Source organism: Sciurus vulgaris (genome assembly GCF_902686455.1).
Source record: "Sciurus vulgaris genome assembly, chromosome: 3".
NCBI lineage: Eukaryota > Metazoa > Chordata > Mammalia > Rodentia > Sciuridae > Sciurus > Sciurus vulgaris.
Genome location: NC_136463.1, coordinates 93,131,811 through 93,140,349, shown reverse-complemented (window position 1 = coordinate 93,140,349; position 8,539 = coordinate 93,131,811).

The following is an 8,539-nucleotide window of genomic DNA, read 5'->3' as shown; positions in this document are numbered from 1 at the left end:
ACTAGTTGAGCAGAATTGAACTTCTCCACCCATCATCTGAGACACAAGACAGAAAGGCCCTGTCCCCTGTGAGATCTTGTTCATATGATTTCCTAAGCTGAACGGTAGTGTGTCTTTGGCTATGCCCAACATCAACCACTCCCTCTCAGTCTTTGAAGGAAAAAATCACCTGGCCATTTACTGCAGTGATAAATTTCTCACCAATCTTAAACAGACTGTCAGTTTTGCAGTGTCTCTCTACTCAACTCTCTCTTTTTCTTAATCCTCTGACATTTACATCTGTGGGACACCCAGCAGAAAATCCAACCTTCTATTTCTTTGAGAAAATAAATGCTACCAGAATGAAATGATGCCAACGAGTTTCTATGAAAACCTCACATCTCTGTGCCCTTCAATGCCTCCGTGCTGCCTGACCTCAAAATGAAAGACATGTCCCTCCTACAGTCTAAGTCCTGACTTCCTTCAGCTATACTGGAACCCCTTTAGAACTCTCATCTTTTTGATTATTTTCATTCTTTGTGTTGCTTTCAGCCTCTTCTTCTCTGCCAACGTATGCATGCTAGCTTTTCAGTAGGGTTCAGAATTCTATTTAAAAACAAAAGACAAAAAAAATCACCCTTTACTTATTTTCCCTTCTGGCTACTATGTTCCTTGTGTTCACCTTCATAATCAAGTCTTTAGAAAAAAATTGTGTACCCTGACTCACTTCCATTTTTTAACCTTTCCATGTGCCTCAACCCATGTTAGACTACTTTGCACTGAATGGAAACTGCGTTAATGCCATCATAAATAATTTCCTTGCTACATAGTTTAATGACAGTCTTTGGCGACTCTACAGCTTTAATCCTTACAAACTGCACTGGACACTTAGACACTTAAAAGTAAAAGAACTTGCTGGGCATGGTGGTATACACCTGTTTCCCAGTGGCTTGGGAGCCTGAGGCAGAAGAATTGCAAGTTTGAGACCAGTCTCAGAAACTTAGTGAGGTCCTAGCAACTTAGTCAGACTCCTATCTCAAAATAAAAATATAAAAAATAAAAAAGGACTGGGGACTTAGTTCAGTGGTTAAGTGACCCTCAGTTCAATAACTGGTACCAAAAAAAAAAAAAAAAAAAACCAAAGTAAAAGAACTTGACAAAGCAGCAACCTTGAGCGCATGTCCTTAGAAAGGCAAGCATACAAGATTGGCCCCTGGCAGGCATTTAAGAACTTGGATTTGGGGAGGGTTCCCACCATTCCCACAATTGAGCATTGAAATGAGGATTACAAAGAGATATCTGTACTTCCAGTTCATAGAAGCACTATTTATAATAGCCAAGTTATGAGATTACCCAATGTTCATTGACAGAAGAATGGTTAAAGAAAATGTGGTATATACAAATAAGGGAATATTATTAGACCTTAAACAAAAAGGGAATTCTGTCATCTGAGATATGAATGTACCTGGAGGATGTTATCCTAGGTGAACTAAGCCACATAGAGAAGGACACTGCAGGATTTCACTTATATGAGGGCCCAAAGTAATCGAATTTATAGAAATAGAGTATAGAATGGTAGTTATCAGGGGCCAGGGTAGGAAAAGTGAAGAGTGGCTGTTCAATAGGCAGTTACAGTTATGCAAGATGAATTAGCTCTAGAAGTTGGCCCACAGCATAGTGCCTATGGCTAATAATACCATATTATGCACTGTATTGGTCTGTTTCCTATAACTATAGCAATACACCTGGGAATAGTTACTTATAAAAAACAGAGGAAAGGAAAGTCAGAAAAGCAAGAAGAAAATCAGGAAAAAGTGTTTCCAGAGGTGGAGAGAATTTAAGAGTTTGAAGGCTTAAAGTCAAAACAGCATAGTGCTGCTGGCTCTGTCAAGTGTTCCCAGCTGCATCACCTCACAGAGGTTGGGAGCCCCTGTGTCAGAGGCAGATCACATCACAGGATGGGAAGTCAGAGTGCGATGCCCACTCTTAACATCACCATACTGAGTACCAAGGCTCCAACCTGTGCCCCTTGAGGGACAAATCACATCTGAAACACAGAAAACACTTAAACATTTAGTTGTAAAGGGAGTAAATCTCATGTTATGTGTTCTTAACATAAAAACAAACAACAACCACAAAACACAAAGGACAAGGAAATTTTTTGAGGCAATGGATGTCTGTTATCTTAATTGCAGTGCATATGTCCAAACTCTACTAAATTATGTACATTCAATATATGCAGTTTTTAATATATCAAATAAAGGTCAGTAAAAATGGTTTAAGGGGAAAAAAGAATGTTTAACTATTCAAACCACTTTGTACACAACATGATTTATGCTCAATTCCATATTTCCTTGAGGGAATCTGGCATTTTCATACATTCCAGGAATTGGGTTCCTGTATGACAAGCACCCCAAAAAATGAGGCACTGAATTTCTCTCAAGCTTTCTGGGCAGGTTGCCAACATTTCACTCATGTTGCCACAACTCTTTCCAGGGGAAAACTAACTGGGTTCTGTGTGACTGGCGCCCCTGGGAGAGGACCCTGGAAAATTTGCACCTGCTTTTCTCTGGACATTTCCCATCTCACTAACCATCGGCTGATTTTGCTTCCTATCCTTCCCATCACACAGTGAATCAGTCACAAGTGAAAGTACATGCTGAGACCTGTAGTGCCTAGAAGAGCACAGAAGCCTGGTGGTCTAGAGGCATGTCCCAAGACACCCTCCCTCAAAAACTCCACCTCCAGGAACACCCGTTCCAGGTTTCCTCTTTGCCTTTCAGTTTTTATGCCAATGATTCCCCAAATTATCATGTGTCTCCAGCTATCTCGTCTGACATAAATATCTCATCCATATTTTCATATTGAATTGTCAACAAACATCTCCAATTTGGTGACTCTGATTGCTCAAATATAACAGTTCTAATACCATACTCTAGCTTCCCTCCTCCAAATCCCAAGGCTTTCCCCCCTCAGCAGTAACAACACTTCCCATGTCCAGACCACCTGCAGGTTTTACTGCTTCCTCCTCTAAACATTTCTTGAGTTCATCTTCCTCCTCTCCAACCCATGAGCGCTACTCACTTCAGGCACTCTCATGATCCTAGAATATGTGTGTGTTTCCATTTCTGTTCTCAACCCACAATCTTACTCTAGACAGAATTGTGTCCACCCCAAATTCATATGTTGAAGCCCTAATCCCCATTGTGACTAGATTTTATGGAGCAAATTAAGGTTAAATGAAATCTGATAGGACTGGTATCCTTGTAAGAATAGAAAGAGACACCAGATCTACTCCCACCACACCAGTCCATCTTGGGATCCCAAAGACAGGCAGTGTGAGAAAGTAGCTAACTATGAGCAAAGGAAAGAGGCCTCACAGGAGCCCAGTCCTTCTGGCCTCTTGATCTTGGGCTTACAGCTCTTAGAACAGCTCCTAGGAAATAAATGTATGTCCTTTAAGCCAGTCAGTCTGTGAAGTCTTGCTATGGCAGTTCAAACTGACTAATGCAAATCTATTCTCCACACAGATTATTAAAATAATCTTTAGAGACCTAAAGCATAAAGATAATATAGTGGGTCATGTTACTTTATGCTTAAATTTTCAACAGCTTCTTAGTGCTCGTCTAATAAAACCCAAACTCCTTACTATTTCCTACAAAGCCCCTTGCACCTTCAACTTCACCTTGAATGCTCTCTCCCTTTTTCCTTCATACCTCAATTGGTGTATATACATCATTTCTGCAAATACCTCAAGATAGTTCTGTGGGCCTTCCTTTGCCTAAATCTTCTTCACCGGTTCCCCACATGGTTGCTGCCTTCTCATCCTTCATTTACTACTGGTATAAATTACACTTGCTCAGAGAAACCTCTCATGCCACCTTATCTAGATGAGTTAGTTGCTATTATCCTCTGTTACGAGAAGCAGGCTATTTCCTTCATTGTACCGATAAGTTATGTCACACATTTGTTTGTTTACTCTACTTATTTATTGTCCATTCTTCCACTTTCTCTATAAGGATCACATACAGGAACGACGTCTACTTTATCCTCTAATTGAAAGCTAAATCCTGCTACAGTACCTGCCACATAAAAGAAGCTTAATAGATATTTGTTAAATAAGCAGGTAGATAGCTGGGTGCATGGGTAGAAAACTGTCTCAAAGAAACTTCAAACACCAAATATGAATCTCTTAAAACAATTTAAAAGGCCCTCCACAATCTTGCTCTGGTGTCCAATTAATGGGTAACTGAATGAGATGACCTCCTTGGAGATGGAATTTGGATCTTCTACCTATGAGCACACTGATCTTGTCCTGGAGACATTAACTGATTTGATGTTTTTTGAGTCCCTATTCATGCTACTTTCCATGCCTGATCCACTGCCCCAGTCTCTTCTCACTTCACCATTATACAAAGGATACTGAACATACTGTATTCCACCAGAGTCAGTACTGCCCTACTCTTGCCTTGTCCTTCAGTCTCTACAGCCCTTTTAACTTGGCCAGTCCTGTTGGTACCTATTGATTTAACATCAGAACCTGATTTAAATATCAGTTTGAAAGGAAGGCTGTTTTTGGTCCCTAGATTTTTCAGACCTCCTGTCCAAACTTCCTTTAGCATTCCAACCCTCTCATCTTCACACTGTCAATATTTCTTGCTTTATTATCTTCCCTCCCATTACAATAGCAACTGTATGACATAATGGACTATGTCCAATTATATCTTTAGGATATAGCACATTGGCTAAGGGGAAAAAAAAAAAAACCGTTGGATTAGACTGAAATTCGCAAATGCAAAGATCAGATTCCTACTCCAGCACTTTCTGGCTCAACCAACTATGAACCAATGGTTGTTACTGTGGAGATTCTATTTACCAAAGCAACTTCAGAACTAATAGATTTTTTTTAAAATGTGCCTTTACAAAATGTTCCATGATGTTTTGTGATAGAGGAAAGTTTCATACAAAAATGCCTGATTTTCTACCCTTCATTTAATGCCTCACAAGTCAATGATTTTACTTCATATGCAGTGATCCTTAGAGCAGCCAAGAGATTTTTATGAATGCTTAAATTGGTACAAAATACAAGTATCCTTATTTTGTAATTAATTTCCTGCTTCCTTAAGTAGGAGTTAAGTTAACTTAGTACTTTCTTAAGAAATTAAGCTCACATATTCTACAGATTTTTACGTTTTCAGGGTTAATTAAAATTAGCTCTTACACTTGTCCAAGGAGAAGCATCTGACTAATAAATCCAGTGTTGCTTTGGGTCACTGGGGCTGACCAACAGTGCAACCTTCAAGAACACAGACTCAAGAGGCAAAGACCTTGGTTACTGGAAACTTGTGGGTTAGCATAGCCTGCAGTGAGTGCTTTGGATGATGCACTGGGTGAGTTAGTTAACTTGTGTGCTTTAGACTATTCTCTGACCTGTCATAGAAGTTTAAACCTTTGTGCTGACACATTGTCCAGGCTCTACCCAGGTTCACCTCCCTAGCTGTATTCCCTTTCCCTCCACCTGTCCTACATGTCCTTCAGACTCCCTTCTTTGGCACAGAAGTGTCCCTATACTCTAGCAACACTGCCCACTTCGTGTCCTAGTTAAATCACTCCTTTAATCCTTGTTCTTAAGTTTCATAATCTCATTGGTGGTTAAATCATTGCTTTTACTGAATTTATTTATCTTTATAATAGGTCAGAGTTGTAAGGGAGAAACATCCAACCCACAGCAGCTTAAGCCCACAAACAACACTGGGAGCATTTAATGGCTTAGGAAGCTAGAAAGGATACCCAAAACAAAAGAGAGCTGCAGGAGCCAAGGCAGCACATCACAGGCTAACACTGGGATTCGAGTCTCATTTCTGCTTTTTAAAATCTCACATTGAAGATATATTCTGTCCTCATGGTTGACAGATGCTTCCAATAGCTCCAGATTCATTCCAACAATTTAGCAATCCCTGTTGAAAAAATTGCTGAATTCTCTTAGCTTCTTCATATTCATATTTTTTATTTCTATCTTTTATTATTATTACTTTTTATTTTTCACAGACTGCATTTTGATTCATTGTACACAAATAGAGTAAAACTTCTCATTTCTATGGTTGTACACGATGTAGATTCATACTATTCGTGTAATCATACATGTAGGAAGGGTAATGATGTCTGTCTCATTCCACCATTTTTCATACCCCCCCTTTTCCCTCTCATTTCCCTCTACCTAATCTAAAGTTCCTCCATATTCATATTTTTAAATAAGCAAAAGTAAGTCCACAACAACAAAAACACTAATATCTATCTCTTGGAACAATAACTATTGTTCAGTGAAAGGGGTATAATGATTGGCCATGCTGCAGATATATGTTCATTCCCATAACCTGAGGGAAGTACCTTAAGGACTGGGTGGTTTTCAGGGGGTGAAGGAGACAGTGGGTATATACCTACAGATGTGCTGTCAGTACAATGAGAAAGCAAAGTGCCCATCTTCTGACTTACCTAATAACTAGCTGGATGGCAAACTTCCTATTTCCTGGCATCTTGTTTTCCCTTCCCATCGGTTGGCTTTATTGTGAGAATAACATATAGCAAGATAACAAAGTGTTTGAAAATTAGAATTCTGTACGTAGTTAGGATATTTGATTTCTTCCAACTTTTGTTTGATGACTTTCAGCTTTTGATTCCTGTAATTGTTTCCACTTTACCATGACAAAGTCTGGCTTAGATGACTTCTTGGATCATTTCACACCTTAGAACTTTGAATTTCAAAATAGAAAGCTTGTTAGGCTTGGTTGTGCATACATGTAATCCCAGGAGGATGGCAAGTTCAATACTAGCCTTGGCAACTTAGCCAGACTCTGTCTCAAAAAATAAAAAATACAAAAGTGATAGGGATGGAGCTGAACGGTAGTGCCCTGGGTTCAATCCCTAGTACCACCACCATCCCAAAAAAGGGAAAATTTCTACAATGTTGAAAAAAAAAATTATCTGGTAGTGGTCACTAAGGCCCATAGTCCTAAAAGAGTGTCAGCCTCTGTAAGCCCTAGGACACGGCTGCGGATCTGTCTGTGACTGGATATTTTCTTTCGTGGTACTTACCTTGTCTCAATCACTCTGTCTTTAGTTTGGAGGTGCTCTGTATGTGGCGGTCCTTGGGATAATCTCAAATAGACTGAGAATAGCATTAATTATTCCACAAAGCAAGTGATTCAGATACCTTCATAAATGAGATGACAGAAGTTGGAACTGAGGCTCACCAGAGTCGGTTTCAAATCAGAAAACTTAAGAGGTAAGGCATTTTAGATTGAAATTCATCCATTTCTCTTCCTTATTCATTTTTACGCAATAATCTCTCCCCTTGGCCCCAGGCGATGTATCCATTCTATCTGCATTTCTTTGGTACTTCCAGGTTCCAAGCAGGAGGAATAAAAAGTTGCATTTTGTAACACAGTTTTTACAGAGATACTCACAAATGTAGGGAGGAAAAGCACTTCAGTATTTCATATGGATAGTTTTTTAGGTTTCCATAATTTCCAAGACTGGGACATATAGTAGGTTTTATGGACATCTGGAGAAATGCCACAGGATTCTTCCGGAGTCACCTTATGTGCATGTCTTCTTCTCCTTTATCTAGGACTTCATTTCCAGAGGAAAGGACTGATAGAATTCATGTCCACCATGTAGCCCTAATAGACAGAATTCTTCCCCTGAGATATTTTAGAGCCAGCTGGTCTCCTGTGTGGAAGAGACCACATTCTCTTCCAGTTCTAATCTCTGGCCTGATGAGTTAACAAAAAGAAAAGTTAGATGTTATCCAATACATTAGCCACAGTTATTTATGCAACTTCTTCCCTGCAATGTTAAGTGGGTTTATGGCAGCAAAGTCAGGCTTCATTATCTAGTAAACATTCTTTCTCTAATCCAGACCCAATTTCCAAAGGGAATAGACTAAAGAATTTATGCATGCATTTCATTAATTCATTTGTTCATTCAGTCATTGGATCAATATCATGTAAACATGTCAGGTACTAAGTTATATTCTGGAAATTAAAAGACAAATAAGCCCATGTCCTCAAGCCTGGAGGAGGCTGGTAGGAATTTACAATCTAGGAGAAGAGACAGTTATGTAAATTATCATTGTGATATATTATGCTAACATGTAAATCACAGATGTATTAGTAGCACGTTATAAAACAGAGATTAAAGAATGAGTTTAACTCCCTGGACGTGTCCAGGGCAAGTAGAATATTCCAATCATCAGTCTCCTGGGAGATGGCAAATAAATGAAGTGATAGACTGACTAGAATTGTTTGCCCATCTCTCCCAGAATTGAGCATGAATCGAAAGAGTTCAAAAGTATTAGCACTGGGGAAAGGGGTGAAAAACTTTCATCATCAGAATTCCCCTAAGATCCTCTCCTAATATTTTGCTCATACCATTCCACATCTATATAAAGGCTCACTGGATTGCTGTGTTCCTCCATTCAATTACATTTACTCCATCTGTACTTGCTTGTGAAAATTCTCTAATTACCAAGCACAGATTTAATTAAGCACCTTTTTAGTCA